Genomic DNA, 18,256 nt, shown 5'->3' with positions numbered 1-18,256 from the left:
ACAAATGGCCAATAAACACATAAAAAGATGTTCAACATCATTAGACATTAGAAAAACGCAACTCAGAAGCACAATGAAATACAAATCCACCCTCACTGGGGTGATTATAATCACAGAAACAGACAACAACGTGTGTGAAGAAGGATGTGGAGAAACTCGACTTCCCATTCCTTGCTGAGAATATAAAATAGTCCACCTGCTTTGGAAACATTCTGGCAGTTCCTCACAATGTTAAACCCAGAGTTACCATATGACCCAGCATTTCGATCCCAGGTATATAGCCAAGAGAAATTAATACATACGTCCATACAAAAGTTTGTACATGAATGTTCATAGCAGTGCTATCCAAAATAGTAAGAAGTAGAAATAGCACAAATGTCCTTAAACTGATGAGTGGATGAATAAATGTGGTCTGCTCATATGGTGGATTATTATTTGAATCAAATAAATGAAAATAAAAGGAATAAAAATAATGACACATGCTACAACAGGGATGGACCTTGAAAACATTACACTAAGTGAAAGAAGTCAGTCACAAAAGCCACATATTTATATAAAGTATTCAGAGTATTCAGAATAGCCAAGTTTACAAAGACAGAAAGCACATTAATCCTAATATCTAGGGCTGAAGACTGTAGGGAAGAAGGATTATGAGGTGAATGCTAATGATGATAGGATTTATTTTTGAGTTAATAAAAGTTTTCCAAACTTGGATTGTGGTCATGCTGTCCATTTCTATGAATATACTAAAAACCATTGGATTGTAAACTTCAAGTGTTGATTTTATGGCATGTCAATTATGCACTAATAAAACTGCTAAAAACGTTACTCAGAAAATGCAATAAAAATTACCTTGAAGTTTGAAAAGACAACGATTTAAATTTATTTAAATTACATCAGATTATAATACTTAAATTTTATGTAGTAATACTTAGGTTTATTTTAAAGTTGTCACCACTTATTTAAATATGCAATAGTGAGCCTGGTAGTTGGTTACCAACTCAATTTCTGTGCTTTGACCAACATCATTGAATTTGAAAGGCAATGTAATATAAGGTCATGAGGGCCTTCCACATTTTTCTACCAGAAATGATGGTAAACCTAGTTAAAGATGGTCTCTTATACAGTTGACAGGAAATCCTGATCTACCTGGAAAAATCTCTCACTGATATTACAAGACCATGTCCCTTCAAAAGTAGTAACTCATTGCTAGAGAAGGGTAACTTCCCATTTTCATAGCACACTTTTTTAAGAAGTCCTTGATAAGACTCATTTCTATATGTGAGTCACAATTTTTCCCTATAGGTTCACACTCTCAATTATTTAGTGCCCACAGCATAGTTATAATGATACAGAGCTCGATAGTAAAAATGTATATGGTGTCCCTCCTCCTGTGGCTATAGGCCTGACAATGAAAAATGGAAAATTCAGATAATTGAGAATCTTCACAATGAGTGATAACGTTTAAAGCCCCAAAGAACATGAAACTAGATAGAGAATAAATCTATTGATAATTTCTAGTTTTAAGTAGCTATGGGTGGCAGAAACTATGTATAATTATATGTAATCCTCCAGAAAAGCCTGTACAGATACAAATGAAAAAACATAAACTCAGAGAGGCCAAGCAGGTAGTCTAAGGCTACACAATTAATAAGCACATACAGACTATAAATAAAAATTTTAAAAATATCCCCAGCTCATGTCAAATACAGTAACAAATGTTGACAAGAATGTGTAGAAACTGGAATTCTCATTCCTTGTTGAGAATATAAAATGGTGTCCCCCACTTTGGAAACATGTTGGCAGTTCCTCAAAATGTTAACCATAGAACTGCGATGTGACCCAGCATTGCAATCGCAGGTATATCCCCTAAAGACAGGAGAACATAAGCCCATATAAAAATTATATAGAAATATATACATAGATGCATATATGTATACATATTTAACCAGTAGTAGAGTTTCAAACTAAAAGCATTAATGTTTCCTGTCAGTTTACAAAGGTTATTCAACAAGGCTCAGAGATGGTCAGTGGCTTGCTACGAGTTAACTAGCTAGTTCAATTAGAACCAAGACTAGACTCCAGTGTAAGACTTTTGGTGAAAAAGTATTTAGAAATGTATCAAGGGATTCCTGTGGTATAATTCCCTACCTTTGATGAATACTGAGATTTCTGTTCTAGGTCAAGGAGCTGACATCTTTTGTTAACTGTTCTTTTTTCTCTTCTCGGTCCTGTGTCACTCTAAGGGTTTGAATTGTAAATTCTATTATAAATATTCACTTTGATTTTTTCATCTTTTACAATTTTCCCCCTTTCTATCCAGAAGCTGATTATTAAGAGCTAAATGTGCCTATTCAAATGAACTAGGAAGTCGAATAATTGTACAGTGGAATTCGAGCCCCAGTTCTTTTGGGAAGGTGGTAATAGTCTAACCTGACTAACCAGCTTTTTAAAAAATCTGCTGAGCAATACTATTCAATTGTACTTCACTTAAGTAATGTAGATTTGGAACCAGTCAAAACTGCCTACTTTACAAAAACTCTTCTTCTTAACTTACTAGTTCCAAAACATAAAAATATTACCTTTCAGAATATGTCTTCAGTAATGAGTTCTGCCAATTTAAAAGTAAGAAAGTCTAGCAGAATGTGTGAATGCCAAAAGAAGAATAATAGATGAAATTCAAGAAATCTATAGACGGTCTTTAGATTCAGTATTTTTCATATTCTTGGTACATTGGCTCATTTCTTTCTCTTTCTTGTTTCTGAACTCCCAATCAACATAATGATGTATTGCTAACCAATTTGGTGATATTTTTACATTCATTAGAGTACTAGAGGCTATATTATTTAAAATATTTCTTTGTGCCCTGTTACTTTGGCCTGCTTTAGTTTTACTCCTTTTCCTTTATTTTTAATGGCTTTAGAGTTTAACTCTCTCAAGAGAAATAAGGTGCTAGTGAATATGGTCTATTTCAGGCCCTTACCTTCCTGGACACAATAACTGGCCAGAAATGGGCCCAAACTAGGCTCATTTAAAATCCACCTTTTCTTTTGAGACTTTTCTAAATGGAGCTGGCAGAACAGTGTGTTTGGACTACGATTCTATTGAAGCAGGACTCTAGCTGTCTCTCCTTCCAATGTCATACTTACGACCGTGAGGACCCTCTGGCTCCTCCTCTCCATTTCTGGATGGTTTTCCCAATCTCCTCCATAAAACCACCTGGTTCGGAATCACATATTGCCAGGCGACCTGCTACCACTCCCAGTGGTAGGGAGCTACTGACCTTTGGCTCACTCATCTCCTTTCCAGGAGATTTTCGTTCTTGGCTTAACGACCTTCTTTCTAAAACTATACATTCATTATTCTTGGTGATTTCAATATCCATATAGATAATCTTCCTAAAATAGACCCCTTGGTTCTTTGACTTCCTCTCAAATACACTTGTTCTCCCCAGCTGAGCATCTCCCTTCCATCCGCATAGCCTAGACTGTCATTACTTATAAGAACAAACTCTCCATAATGAAATTTCAAGCATTGCATCCTACCACTTATTGTTCTAAAATGCTCACTCTAAAACACAATCCTCCCACCTCCTCAAAACAAAGAACTTGCCTTTTCATGATCTAATCCCCTCTTCTAACTGTTCTCATTACCCAGCTGAAATTGCATGATTGATATTTTATAATCACTCTCTCAACCACACTTTCAACTCCTTTCTTCTTTTTCATGCTACTGCGCTAGCAAAACCCAAATAGATCTTCTCTATCTTTCCACTCACCCCACCCTAGCATAGGTACAGGTAAACAATCTGGGCCTATTGGACCCCCCAAGGCCAAATGGGTCCACATTGAAACACACCTTCCTTTGGCTGGGCACGGTGGCTCACGCCTGTAATCTCAGCATTTCGGGAGGCTGAGGAGGGCGGATAATCTGAGGTCGGGAGTTTGAGACCAGCATGAACAACATGGTAAAACCCTCTCTCTACTAGAAATACAAAAATTAGCTGGGCATGGTGGCGCATGCCTGTAATCCCAGCTACTCGAGAGACTGAGGCAGGAGAATCAATTGAACCCGTGAGGTTGACGTTGCAGTGAGCCGAGATCTTACCACTGCACTCCAGCCTGGGTGACAGAGAGAGTTGCTGTCTCAAAAATGAAACAAACGAAACAAAACGAAAAAACCAAAAATACACTCTTCCTGAGGAGTCATTTAAAGTGCATGACCAGTGGCCTCAAGTTGGCCCTGAATGCAGCCAGGCAGTCAGCCGAGCTTCCCTTGCCCTCTTATTCTTCTCCCCTCAAGCCTATAATACATCCACATTCTGTTCACTGTTGTCTGATGATTTTGCACTCTATTTCTCTGAAAGATATGGAAACAAGGTGCATTAATAAGGGTTCTCCAGAGAATCAGAATCAAATATATGTGTGTGTGTGGAAGGATGGGTGGATAGATAGATAGATAGATAGATAGATAGATAGATAGATAGATAGACAGACAGATACATAGATACATAGATAATAGACAATAGATAGATAGATAGATAGATAGATAGATAGACAGATACATAGATACATAGATAGATGATAGATAGACAATAGATAGATAGAAACATAGATACATAGATAGATACATAGATAGATGATAGACAATAGATAGATAGATAGATAGATACATAGATACATAGACAGATGATAGATAGACAATAGATAGATACATAGATACATAGATAGATGATAGACAATAGATAGATAGATAGATAGATAGATAGATAGATAGATAGATAGATAGATAGATAGATAGAGACATAATTAAGGCAATAGTTGATACTGCAGTCTCAAGTCCAAAATGTGCAGGTTGGAACTCAGGCAAGGTTTCTGTGTTGCCGTCTCACAGCAGTATTGCTTCTCGTTTGGGAAACTTCATTTTTGCTCTTAGGGCCTTCAACTAATTGGACGAGACTCACCCACATTACGAAGAGGAATCTGCCTTACTCTATTGATTTCAGTGTTAATCGCGTCTAAAAAAATCACAGCAACCCCTAGTGTTTTACCGAACAGCCAGGCAGCGTAACCTGGCCAAGCTGATGTGCAAAATTAACCATCATACAATGAGAAGAAGGATTTCTCAAGTTCCCACCATCATTCTACTCCCACGGACAACAGTGCCCACATCCTCTCTCTTTCCTTATGTTGCTGAGCGTCAGGCTTCTCAGCCTCAGCACTGTCTGTGTTGGAAGGATCCTTCCCATTGTGGGGAAGCTGTACTCTGCATTGCAGGATGCTTAGCAGCCTGTCTGGCCTCTATCCACTAGATTTCAGTAGCACCCCAACTTGTGACAACTAAAATATGTCTCCAGACATTGCCAAATGTTCTACGGGGAACGAACTTCCCCCAGTTTTAGATAAACTCTCTGTGCTCCTAGAGTCAAGCCCTCAAGTTGAGCATGAGATTCCCTCCTCTCTCAGGTCATTGCTCCGGCAATTCTCTTCTCATGTCGTGCTATCCCTAGTTGCATCGGTTTTCCCCTCTTTATTGGATCCTTCCCATTATATACAAACATGCTTTATTCTTTCCCAAAAGTATATCACAGCCCACTTTACTTTTTATCTATCCCATAATTTCTTTTGTTCTCTTTGTAGTAAAATTCCTTGCAAATGTTTGTACTTACTACCAGTTATGTTGTTCTTTCTTAAATTTACTTCAATCAGAGTGTTCCCTTGCTACTCCAACAAAGCAGCGCTCATCAGTATCACCTATGACCCTCACGTTGCTAAATCCAATAGTTCTTCTCTCACTTGTCTTGCATGCAATATTTGACATAGTCGATCACTTTCGCCCCCTTGACATAATGATATAATGAGATCTTCCTCATTGTCCTGACCACATAAATTTTGAGTTCCAAGATAATCAAACCTTGAACCTCTTGTCTATCACACTCACTCATTTGATAATCTTATCTAGTCCCTTAGCATTTAATGTCACTTACATGCTGATGAAACCTCAATTTATATCTTCAGCCCAAGCTGCTCCCATGAACTTCAGACTCATATGCCCTTGTCCTTAGTCTTGGGACTTTGCAGTTCCTTCACCTAGTGACAGCCCCTTGATTTGGGGTTTGATCACATGATTTTCATTAGCTAATGGAATGTGATGGGCAGTTGCAGTGTGCCAGTTTTAAGCCTACGCCTTAAGAAAAATTGATGCTCCTGTCCTCCAAATTCCCATAGTGGTTTTACATTCCATGAAGACATTCCCCCGTTATCCTGCTTGTCCAAAGATGGTGAAAGAGACATTGGAGTAACTGGGACCTAACCAGCAGCTTAGAATTATGAACTGTGAGCTCAGCCGCCCTCAGCCAAGACCAAGCAGCTCATTCAAGAGCGCATCCATGGCTTTTCTTTGCAGTCACTCAGTTTTGGAGTCAGTTTTGGAAAGCTGGAATGGTCTGTTACGTTGGATTATTACGGCAATTGTAAATGAAACTCAACCCCTAATTTTCCTCCTGCACCTGTTTTGTCCTCAATGATCCTCAATTCTGTGGATAATAATTCCAGCCTTCTAATTTCTCTGGCCAAAACATATTAGAGTTATTCTTGATATCACTCTTCTTCTCATAGCTCACATCCAAACCATTATACAATCTTACCTTTTGTAACTTTAAAATATTTCTACAATACACCCATTTCTCAGACTCTCTGTGGAGACCAAAGTGACCCCACCTTGGATGCTCATCTGCCAGAGTGACTTCTCATTAGCCCCAGTCCTGTGAACGCCTCCGGATTCCTACTTCACTTACTGTGCCTCATGTAAGAACGTGTCAATCTTGATGATGTTATTGCACAAATTATAGGCTGTGACACACCTGGCATTCTTGCCTGTTCTGCAGGGCTGCACTTAGTCGTCCATACAGAGGACATACACCCTGTCTCTAAGGTATACGAGCCCTGGGTCTGGAGGTAACAGTGTGGAAATCTACCTGACCCGCTGCCGCCCAAGACCATGCTGCTGTTCATAAGTTTTCCAATAAATTGCCCTCTACCAACAAACCAAGTTTCTCTGCCTTGTTCTTTGGCTTCTCTATTCCTTCTGTGTTTGGTGGTCTCTTTGCATATTTGGCCTTTTTATGGGACACTAACCCGATGCAGGCTATCACCATCTGCAAACTGGACTGTCACAATGGATTGCCAAATGGACTCCCTGATTCTATTTGCCCCATTCCCCATAGAGTTGTTTTTCAACACATTAACAAATTGATCTTGTTGAGTAAAAATTATATCCGTCTCCTGCTCAAACCCTCCAGGATCTGTCTGTCTCACTCAGAGTAAAAGCAGAGCCCCAACCATGGCTCGCAAGGCCTCATTGGATCTGTGGCTCCCAACATCCCTTATCTCTCCAATCTCATCTTCTTCCCTTATCTCACTCCCCTGCAGCTGCACCTGCCCTGCAGAAGATCCTGAGCACATGCCTGGCCTGAGTTCTTCATGCTGACACTTGCTCTCTGCTCCAAATAGCTCTATAACCCGTACTCTCGCTGCTCTCATGTCCTCACTCAGATGCTGCCTTCACGATGAAACTCTCCATGTCGGTCGGCTACGGCTGCTGCCATCACAAAGGACCACGAAGCAGGTGGCTTCAGCCACAGAAACATCTGGTCTCATTGTTCTGGAGGTTGGAAGTCTGAAGTCAAGTTGTCATCGAGGCTGGCTCCCTGTGAAGCCTGTTCCAGGCCCCTCTCCGTGTCATGCAGATGGCTATCTTCATGCTCACTTGGGGTCTGTCCTGTATCTTCACATCGTCTTCCCTTTTGTGTCAAAATGTCCCCTATTTATAAGGACATCAGTCACACTGGATTAAGGCCCATCCTAAGGTCCTTATTTTAATTTCATTACCTCTGTCAAGATCTTTTCTCCATCCAAGGTACTGTGAGTTGCAATTTCAACATACACATTTTGAGGAGAAACAATTCAAGCCCAAACCCCTTCTCTAATCATCTATTTTAAACTACATCCTCATCTGCACCTTATCTTTTTTCTTATAGTACTTGTCACCTTCTGGTGTACTATAAACATTGTGTCTCTACCCACAAGAAGTTAGGACAAATACCTTCCCCAGAATATAAAACAGTTTCAGGGCACATAGTAGGTGCTTCATAATTGTTAATTGAATGAACCCATTTTTCCAAACTGCTAACATCTTCTTTCTCCAGAATCTACTTCTTCCTCCAGAATCTACTTCTTCCTCCAGAATCTACTTCTTCCTCCACAATCTACTTCTTCCAGGACAGCCACTAAGTAGCCTTTCACTTAACAAACCCAAAGGCCAGGAAGGCTTGCCTGGACTACTCAACTCTTTCCTACGACTCCGCCTCCTCTGAATCCACTCACAAAACGCAGGGATCTGACCTTATCCTGTGAACAGGTTAAGATGTAACACTGCCGTTATGAGAACAATTGCCTGCTACTTGAAAATTCACCTTTTAAATGCCTTAAAAATGTAATAGTAACTTTGCATTGAAGTTACTTTTCTGCTAAGTTTGACAGGTTCAGTTTATTTTTAATATCATTACAAAATGTCAACCTATTCTTTTCATCATAGCGTTCTACGCACAGCACAGTTACACACAGGTTCGCCTGGTCGTGAGACAGTGTCTGTTAGGACCAAGAGCAGCCTGTCCTGAAGTCAAGTCATAGCTCAGCTGCACAAGCATGGGCAACTTCGATTAACTTCTCTGCACTCATTCGGATCATCTGTAAAATGAGCATCGCTCCAAAAGGTCCTTTTTCTCATTTACACTTCTCTCTCTATGGATGGAAACTCAGGAGTCTCCCAGAATTATGTGGATATCCTTGGTTTTAATTTATTTACTTTACAGAGAGAACTTGTAGTTCAGACAATCCAAAAGAATACCAAGAAAGTAACCTACAATAGCCTTAGAAATACCAAAAAGGAGTATTTATCGCTATAATAGGCTAAATCTCTTTGCAAATCCCAATGCTTTCAATTCTGCCCTGTTTGCAGACAATAGACATAGCAGGGAAGCAGCTTATTAACTTAAAGGGGAGGAAGAGCTGTTAACATAAGTCACTACGAATAACATAATACTGTTAGGCAGAGTATAATAACAATAAATCTCCGGATAATTAATTTTGTGTCCAATATTTGAATGAACAGTTATACTGATACACATCTATCAGTGTGTGCTTACCTTTTATGCAAAGAATGAATAATATTTTGTAATATGAGCATGAAACTATCATCTTTTGATTTGTGGCTTTAACATTCACTGAAGATCTTAGAGCAGGGGATTTAACTTCTTTTTTCACCTTTGGCCTAAAATATTATAATTTCATTTAAGAACTTTTGTTTTTAAAGAAAGGCATGAAACTTATAGTTCATGTCTTCCAAACCCTCCAAATAATTAACGAATAAACAGGTATCATTCACAAAGGTGTAGAACGAGCTTTGCAGTATGCAACCCTTTGCCAAGAAACTAGAAAAATGATATATATTTATATTTGTATACATAAACACTAAAGCATACAAAGAAACTCACAAATGTGGTGATTTTCCATATATATCTTTTATATGCTGTTTTGATTTTCAAACCATGTGTATACATTACCTATATAAAAAATACAAAACATAGTATTTTTACCTTATCAGATATAAACAAAACATACAGACAAGAAAAAGAGGGCTTGCTTTCACCTCACTTCTCCTGCAGCAGATTAATATAGAAATGAGAATCAAAGCTTGCTCCTGTGTGTTTTCCAATTATTGTCTTCATTTTTATGAGAATGAGAGTATAAAAAGAATGATGCTATTTTAACCAGAGTACTATGTATTGTAAACTGAACGTTTTTAGAAGAACCCTTTTTGTATTCACTCAGAATGAGCACTTATTTTTGTCCCCAGCTGCTTTTGGAAGCGTGTGCCTGTAATCGGAGGGCTACAGATGCCCAGGCGCCTGCCAGCAGTCCCCGGAACAAAGCCACAGAAGCTGGGGCCCTCTGCTTGTTTGTGTTCATGCTTGGTTCTGGATGTTGTTTTTCTTGGAAGAGTTGACATGAAGTGCAGTGAAATAAATCCATTTTGTGTGACATTAAATATTTTTATCTGCTGTGTAATCATATATATAAAATCTCCATTCCTGATGAATCCTGAAATATGCTTAGAGGACGACTGCATTTATTGTAGAGCAAGAAGACAGCAATGCCAGTTCTATAAAAGGCAAGTTGAAAGAAGCAAGTTGGTGTATAATATCTGGAATCACTATGCATAATGATCCTTAGTTTATTTCTCATATACCTCACTTTCATCTTGGTGACCAATTTATCTGTATTTGACTAACATATGTATACAAAAATAAGATCTGCGTATTGCATAATACAAACATCAAAACTATAAAATACATTGTAAGTGTCGTTTCAACTTAATGCTTCACGATTTGTTGACCCTAAATATTGCTACAGTTATTAACAAAGAGATTGTAGAATAAGAATTTTATTTGGAATAAACTACTCTCTGTGTAATCAGCTCCAAAACTTTTAGGAAAAAATGAGTTCCAAGATAAGATGAGTTGTGAAAATTTGTTGAATGGAACCGGTAGACAGAAAAAAATGCTAAAAAAAAAAAAATAGGAATTAGGTTTTCTCCATAGATGAATAACATTTCAGTATAAAATGGTCCTCACAGAATTGCTAATCAAGCAAGAGTTATACAAGCAAAGACTGAATTACAATACTCCATTTCAGTTTATCTACCACCTTAGTGCTTAATTTGAAATTTTTTCATCTATTAATTCTGTGTTAACTTGATTAAAATTTTAAAATAATCTGATAAAATTTAACGAAATGGTCATCTCTCTAATTTTGCAGAAATTCCTCATGTCTATGCCTCTAGTTCTATAAAATTGTAGTCTGAAATCTGGAGAAGAGAAAGAGAGGGAATAAGAGTAAGTTTTTTATTCTGTTATTTGTAACAACAAATGGTCTTTTGGGTACCGAATATATAGTCCTTCTATGCACAGGGAGGCAAAATTCTAGCTGTTTCAGTAAATGCTCACTTGTAGATAATTCAGACAATAGAATATTCCAATGACCATTTTCTTTATGTATTAGCAGATAATTTCACAGTGAGCTTGAATCACTACAGCATTCTGAAGTGCTTTCTGAGTTATCAGAGTTACAGTTACGGTCAATTTAGTTTTAGTGCTAAGAATATGTTGTTAATATGAACTATTTGAAATTGTTACATTAGACTAATAATTTCTATGAGTTGCTTATTAATGTTAGAAGTTCATAGATATCCTTACTGATCATATGTCTGAAATTTGCTATACTTGAAATTTGAAAATAAAGAATAATGATAATGCTCTAAAGATGTTCTTCTGAAGCACAACTTTCAACTCTTTCAGAATGCCTTTTAAAATCCTTTTTTTTTTTTTTTTTTTTTGAGACGGAGTCTCGCTCTGTCGCCCAGGCTGGAGTGAGTGGCGCGATCTCAGCTCACTGCAAGCTCCGCCTCCCGGGTTCCCGCCATTCTCCTGCCTCAGCCTCCCAAGTAGCTGGGACTACAGGCGCCGCCACCGTGCCCGGCTAATTTTTTGTATTTTTAGTAGAGACGGGGTTTCACCGTGGTCTCGATCTCCTGACCTTGTGATCCGCCCGCCTCGGCCTCCCAAAGTGCTGGGATTACAGGCGTGAGCCACCGCGCCCGGCCCTTAAAATCCTTTTATATGGAAATAAATGATCCTCTCTTGGAGGCTCCTCCCCTGGGTTCTCACGCAGCCTTTTTACTGCATGTTATATTGCGATGTTTGTTGACATGCTCATGGCTCCTCTAAGACATGAAGCATCTAGAGGGCAGGGACTGCCTGTGCGTGTATAATGCATGAACATCTGTTGCATTTAATTGAATAATATGGCCATTTCCCATCTCAGTTTCATAGGTGCCCAGACTTTTATTCAACAAACATTTATTGAACTCCTATAATATGATTTTCAGAGTGTCAAAATAAGAACAAGAAAATTAAAAGATAAAAATCCAGAGATGTTTGTTGATCTCCATTCAATGTCTTCTGGTGGAAGAGGCAACTAGGACATAATTACAATGCAAGATCAAGGCTACAGGGGCTGACTGGACTGCAGAGAGTGAAGAACCCTATCGAGAAGAGGAGGTAACACATAAATATCACCCTAGATGTTGAACTAGGGTTCTCATACAGTGGACAGAGTAGCATACACAAAGATGTGGATTCAGAAGAGGTCAACGGTGTGGACTGGGAAAAGATCAGTGGGTCTGGATGGTAGAGTGTATGAGGGGCTGATGGGAGCTGAAGCAGGAAAAGGACCTGGAGGGCTTTGTGCACCTCTATTTTTAGACTGCGAGATGCAGATGGGAAAGCAGGAGAGTCAGTGAACGGCGTGGAGTATTGACTGGAAGCAAAGAGGAAATGCAGAAAAACAAACTTTACAGTTCCTTATTGAAAACAGCTACTATTTATATAGCACTAGACAATTTGCTAGGCTACCTGCATATACTATTTAATGTCATCCTTGGGGGAGGGACCATTCCCACTAGTTTCCATTTACAGGTGAGAAAAATAAAGCTTAGTGGTGGTCAGTGACTTGCCCAGCTATGAAGGGAGAAAATAGTACAGTCTGGTTTCAAATCTGGAGGCATATGACTCCAAAGTAAATTCATATGATCACTATTCAATGCCTTATGGCCAATTTCATTAAATGTCTGTTTCTGGGAACGTGATCAGAGAAGATTACAAAACAAAGCAGGGTGTGTGTGCCCTGGCCACTCTCCTCAGGCATCTTGCCATTGCGGCCGGTGGCACGTCAGAACGCCTACCACGGAGCAGCGAGCCTCAGAGTGTGACAGTGATTGCAGTGAGTGCGTGACAGTGAGGTGATTAATCGTCACACTTGTTACACTAAGGCCATTTTTAAATGAAGGCACATAGTAGAGAGCTTTCCATAATCTGCACGGTTTAGAATTTCAGCGGAACCCGAAAACCACTAGGAACAAAAGAAACCCTGACTACAGTAACAAGGAGGCCTATGCAAATAGACCCGAGGTCACCCCAATTATGCACCTTTGCGGTTGATTGCCTGACATCCTTGCTGTTTTATGTTCACTATCGTTTGAAGATCCATATTATTAGTTTGCTCTCCTTTGGCCTGTGAAATTGATCTTACGCATTTTCTTTTCGATTCATTTCAGTAGGCATCCTAATTTACATTGAAAATATATGGTCAGTGAAGTAACAGCCTCGAGAGCTCTACACTCACATGGATCTTGATGAGTGTGAACATGTGTATATTGTGTTTACTAATCTTTCGGCGGAGGGTGAAAGGGGGCCCAGAAGAGATGGAGGCCTCTCAACCATGACATACTTGGTTATGTTTTCTGTCGTCTGATTTGCTATTGCAGTCAAAAAGTAAAGCATTAAGTAGATGTTAAGGGCAGAGATGTATTTGTTTATGCATTTTCTGGCAGCTGAAAACTATAGATGGATTAAATGTGTGGTCTTAGAGCTGGATAGCTACTTAGATCTATCATCACATGGGTTTGATTTTGTGGAGGGGAGTCTCAATCCACATTTAATTAACTCCTTTACTCTTTCAAATGAAAGCTCAGGAACACACAAAAAAGTGTTTGCTTTTAGTGCAATGCTTCTGTGGCTTCCAGAACTGGATTGATTTCATCACATCCTGACTGATCTACCTCAAGAGGAAAAATTTAATTGATTCCATTTTTGCCTGCGCCTTCTCTTATTTTATATTAGAGGGATTTAGAATTTCATTTGTCTGAATGCTTTTGAAGGCTCAGTGCTCCAATTTAGTGTGAATTTATATTGTAAATTTGCAAAATTCTAGCAATAATATAAATGGGAGTAAATAAAATGTTGAGCCAAAACATTTGATTTCATAAAAAATGTTTGCATAGTATCTAAAAATTAGTGTCAATATTAGTGTCTTTCATGAAGCTCTGAAACTTCCAATAGTTAAAAGAGATAAAGAATGTAGAGAAGATTTTAATAAGTTACGCTTCCCTCATATCCACACTACCCAATGTAAACCCAAATATGTTATGACCTGAGTGAGATGAGATTAGAAATGTGATTGAACACAAATAAGTGGAACATAACATATTTTATAATCAAAATATCATGGATTCTCTAATTTCCACTTATACGGCATTGGCCTTCTGAGGATCTCAAATAATTTTATATCAGTTCATAAGACACATCAACATATTAAAAGTAGAAATTACAATGTTATTATAATATAATTACATTGTTATTATAACATTGTTATTATAATATACATTGTTATTATAACATTGTTATTATAATATACCTACATGTTATTATAACAAGCAAATTTGCATATGTCAATTAACTTTTATCATAAAGAATAAGTATAGATTATTACTCCTATCAATTTTCTCTAATATTTTGGTGAAAATTAATAGTTTTTATAAATATATCCAAATATCTGCCTTTTATTGCTCTCTTTCATATTTCCAGTCTATTAGAACAAAATATAGTCTATTTCCTGGTGATAAAGATGAGCTGTAATTATAAATGCATATTTAAAAATAAAAAGTTGAAATAAGAAGCAGCATTCGCTAAAATTTAGAAAATAAGAAAATTAATGTAATCATGCTTGAATTATTATTGGTATATGAAGAAATTACACCAACCAAACTTTATGATCCAAATGAAAAAAAATTGGACTATTAGGCAAACATTTTACATCAGAGCACACTGTTTTGAATATTATTTTTGTTGCTATTAATGTGAAAAATACATCATTTCCAAGATGCAAACCATTGCAGCCCTATGAATCCTTGCTTTGGCGTCAGCTCAGCCCAGAGTCCATGTTAGAGTCGCGTCATACATCTAACTACCCAACCAGTCAGGGATTTTGTTTTGTTTTTTTGAAACAGGGTCTTTCTCTGTTGTCCAGACTGAGTGCAGTGGCACAATAATGGCACACTGCAGTCTCGACCTCCAGGCTCCAGCCATCCATCCTCCCACCTCACTTCCTGAGGAGTTGCGATTAAAAGTGCACGCCACCACACCTGGCTAATTTTTGTATTTTTTCGTAGTGATGGGGGTCTCACTAAATTGCCCTGGCCAATCTCTAACTCCTGGGCTCAAGCAGTCCTCTCTCACTGCAGCCTCTCAAAGTGCTGGGATTACAGGTGTGAACCAACACAATCCCCCAGGATTTTTGTTAACAATTTTTGTTCAAAGTAGCCTAGAAACATTGGAAACTAATACAATGAATCCACAAGATTTACTTATTTATTTCACGGTTCAGCCATCTTATCAATTAAGGGAAATTTTGATAGGATGGCTGAACCGTGAAATAAATAAATGGATTGTACAGATTCATTATATATTTGCCAAAATTTTTCAGTGTAATTAATTACAAAAATACTTTGTCTGGTCTTAACAAACATTAAACCTTGCTCACCGTACATGAAACGGTTTGCCGAATTTGGACAACAGCAAGTCCCATGAGGGCAAAGTGGCCAGGGCAAAATGCGGGGGATGATCTGGAAGCATTGCCTTTGGGACAGGGCCTCATCAAACTAAGCTCCTAACTATGACGCACAGAAGACACTGCCCCAGTCGTGGTTTGTGTTTGGGCAGCTCATGAGGCCTGGCTTGACCCAGGGCTGTTGGGTTCCATCAGGGAATATTTGGCCTGTGCAAACAGGATTCTGAAGGAGAGCTGAATGGAAAACGTATTTACAGAGGTATGGGCAGAGCTGTGGGAACCCGGGGGGAAACTGAAGCCTCCTGGTAACAGCAGAAAGCCATCACCACTCCTGGACTCAAAGGATCACAGCTGTGGAAGGGGGATGCTGAAGAGAATCTGTGGCTTTTGGCACAGCCCCACTACTGGTCCATCACTCAGGAGGAAAGGAGTCTGGGAATAAATAGTCCAGTCTCATTATTCTTGTGTCCTCTGACAATCTGCCTAAATTTCCCATTGGTTATGCCTGATCGAGAAGTCTGAGAGAAAGGGAGACCATTAGTGCAAGTCGTTAAAGGTCAGCCTCCCAGGGCACAAAACGAGTTGGAAAAGGGGGAAGACAGAACTTGGTTGAACGAACAGATCTCAGCCAGCGCACTGGGCCTGCTGCAGGACGGTCACCAGGGCTGTGCTAAGCCACGCTGGCCCCAAGACTGAAGGAAGTATCTGTGATGATGCTGCTGTCTTGCTTAAAACTTTGATATTGTTGTTTACCATAGTTTTTGTGCCATTCATCTTATTTTTAAGATGCGGCATTACAATATTATTTATCCTGACTACTGAGTTTTTTTGGTAACCCCTTAAATTTTGCACTCAAGATGAATCTCTCACACTCCAAGCTCGAATCTCAGCCCAGGTAACTAGAATCCATGTACCGCATTTTGATGATTACCCATCATTTTACTGCGTGTTTCATTATGCGTGTTTCTTTCATGCATACATTGTGAATAACTCTTTTAAAACCCAAGTTCTGAAAATCTGTGTGCACACCTGATGTTTTTCATAACATGAAGTCTGGAGAGCTTCCCTGTTTTCTGAAACAAGCAGGGTTATGTATATCATAAACTGTCTCTGCCAGAAACTGCTGGGTTTGGATCCTTTGTTTGTGACCTGACCCCTAGAGATAAGCTCATCCTTGAATGACAGCTGGTAATTAAATGACCAGCAGCAGTTTATTCTGTGGCTTCTCTGCCCCTTGACCTCTCTAGAGTAGAAGATTTATGAGGGCAAGGAGAGCAGTTTTTGTGTTGATGTTGTTGTTGACCTCACCACTGTAGCAATACATACTGATTAATACAACAAATTAACTAATCAACGATCATATCGTATGGGAACCATGGATATCAGATAATACATCTCTGGCTAAAGGAAAATAGGATAACAACCTCATTAGGTGCTCCAGATAATTTTTTAACTTCTTGTTTGTGATGATTTAGAATCAGAACATTAATCTGTGAAAAAACTGGGGGATTTATGACAAGTGGCCAGAGAGCCTTATGAAGCTACATACAAATGCTAGAGCATTCAGTTTCTTGTACTTGGGACATATCTCCTCCCAGCTAATCTCCATTCATCCATGGGTACTATGTACTACAGAATCAAAAGGAGGCCGGGCGTGGTGGCTCAAGCCTGTAATCCCAGCACTTTGGGAGGCCGAGACGGGGGGATCACGAGGTCAGGAGATCGAGACCATGCTGGCTAACACCTTGAAACCCCGTCTGTACTAAAAATACAAAAAATTAGCCAGGCATGGTGGCGGCGCCTGTGGTTCCAGCTACTCGGGAGGCTGAGGCAGGAGAATGGTAGGAACCCGGGAGGCGGAGCGTGCAGTGAGCTGAGATCCGGCCACTGCACTCCAGCCTGGGCAACAGAGCGAGACTCCGTCTCAAAAGAAAAAAAAAAAAAAAAGAATCTCAAAAGGAGAGCGTGGAAGAAATCACGTCATGAGCATCTGTGGAGCTCCTTACATAAGTCACTAAAGCAAAGTAGGAATTCTTGATGCTGTCACTAGAATGCAACAATTTAACACTTGACTACCGAAAATTCTTAAATGTCTAAAGCACTGGGATTTTGAAATAAAATACTTTTATTATTTAGAATGTCACATGCTTTTTGTTACCTGTTGGTAGGTATGTTCACAGTGAATGAGACATGAATCCAGGTAAGCTCAATTTTGAAAACTAGACATTTCGATTTTGGACTTTGTTATTTGAGGGTATCCTAAGGAAAAATCTCTGTGACACAGCAGCAGTGGACAACACTTTATAATAATCTCACTAGCTCACATTAGAACTTCCCAAATGTGTTTTTGTGGGATGTTAATAGGTGATGTATGAGGGGGTGTGTGTGTGTGTGCATGATGGTAGTGAAGGTCATTACATGGTTGAATACTTTGGCTAAGTGCTAGGCTAAACAGATTCTTTCAACCTACTGGGAGTCTCATATGATTATTTGAATCTTGAATCTTTAAGGATGTGCAACATTTGTCAAAACGTATGTGACTACAATACCTGATTTCCCATAGCACTTCACAAGATTTTGAATTCCCAGAAAACATTTTGGAAAGTGCTGGTGTCTTCAATAGCAGTACTTTCAGTTCTGTATTAGTTTCCAATTGCTGCTGCAACAAAAGTTACCACAACCTAGAGACTTGAAACCACACAAATAAACTTCGCTGTAGCTCTGGAGGTCCC

General features: G+C 39.0%; 1 long non-coding RNA gene across 4 annotated transcripts in view; it reads left to right on the top strand.

Annotated features, from left to right (window-relative positions):
* The window catches only part of LOC112424009 (uncharacterized), a 93,231-nt gene extending 78,931 nt beyond the window's left edge, over positions 1-14,300 (top strand). The window contains exons 4-7 of one of the 4 annotated variants that reach the window (XR_011620708.1): positions 7,554-7,772; positions 9,916-10,230; positions 10,878-10,954; positions 12,007-14,300. This is a non-coding gene — a long non-coding RNA (uncharacterized lncRNA). The remainder of the gene's footprint in view (positions 1-7,553; positions 7,773-9,915; positions 10,231-10,877; positions 10,955-12,006) is intronic. The other 3 variants (XR_011620710.1, XR_011620707.1, XR_011620709.1) reach the window with 3 other exon arrangements.
* The last annotated feature ends 3,956 nt before the right edge of the window (positions 14,301-18,256 follow it).

Source organism: Macaca nemestrina, chromosome 3 (genome assembly GCF_043159975.1).
Source record: "Macaca nemestrina isolate mMacNem1 chromosome 3, mMacNem.hap1, whole genome shotgun sequence".
Classification (NCBI taxonomy): Eukaryota; Metazoa; Chordata; class Mammalia; order Primates; family Cercopithecidae; genus Macaca; species Macaca nemestrina.
Note: the sequence above shows the minus strand (reverse complement) of the source record. Positions and strands in the feature narration are given on the sequence as shown.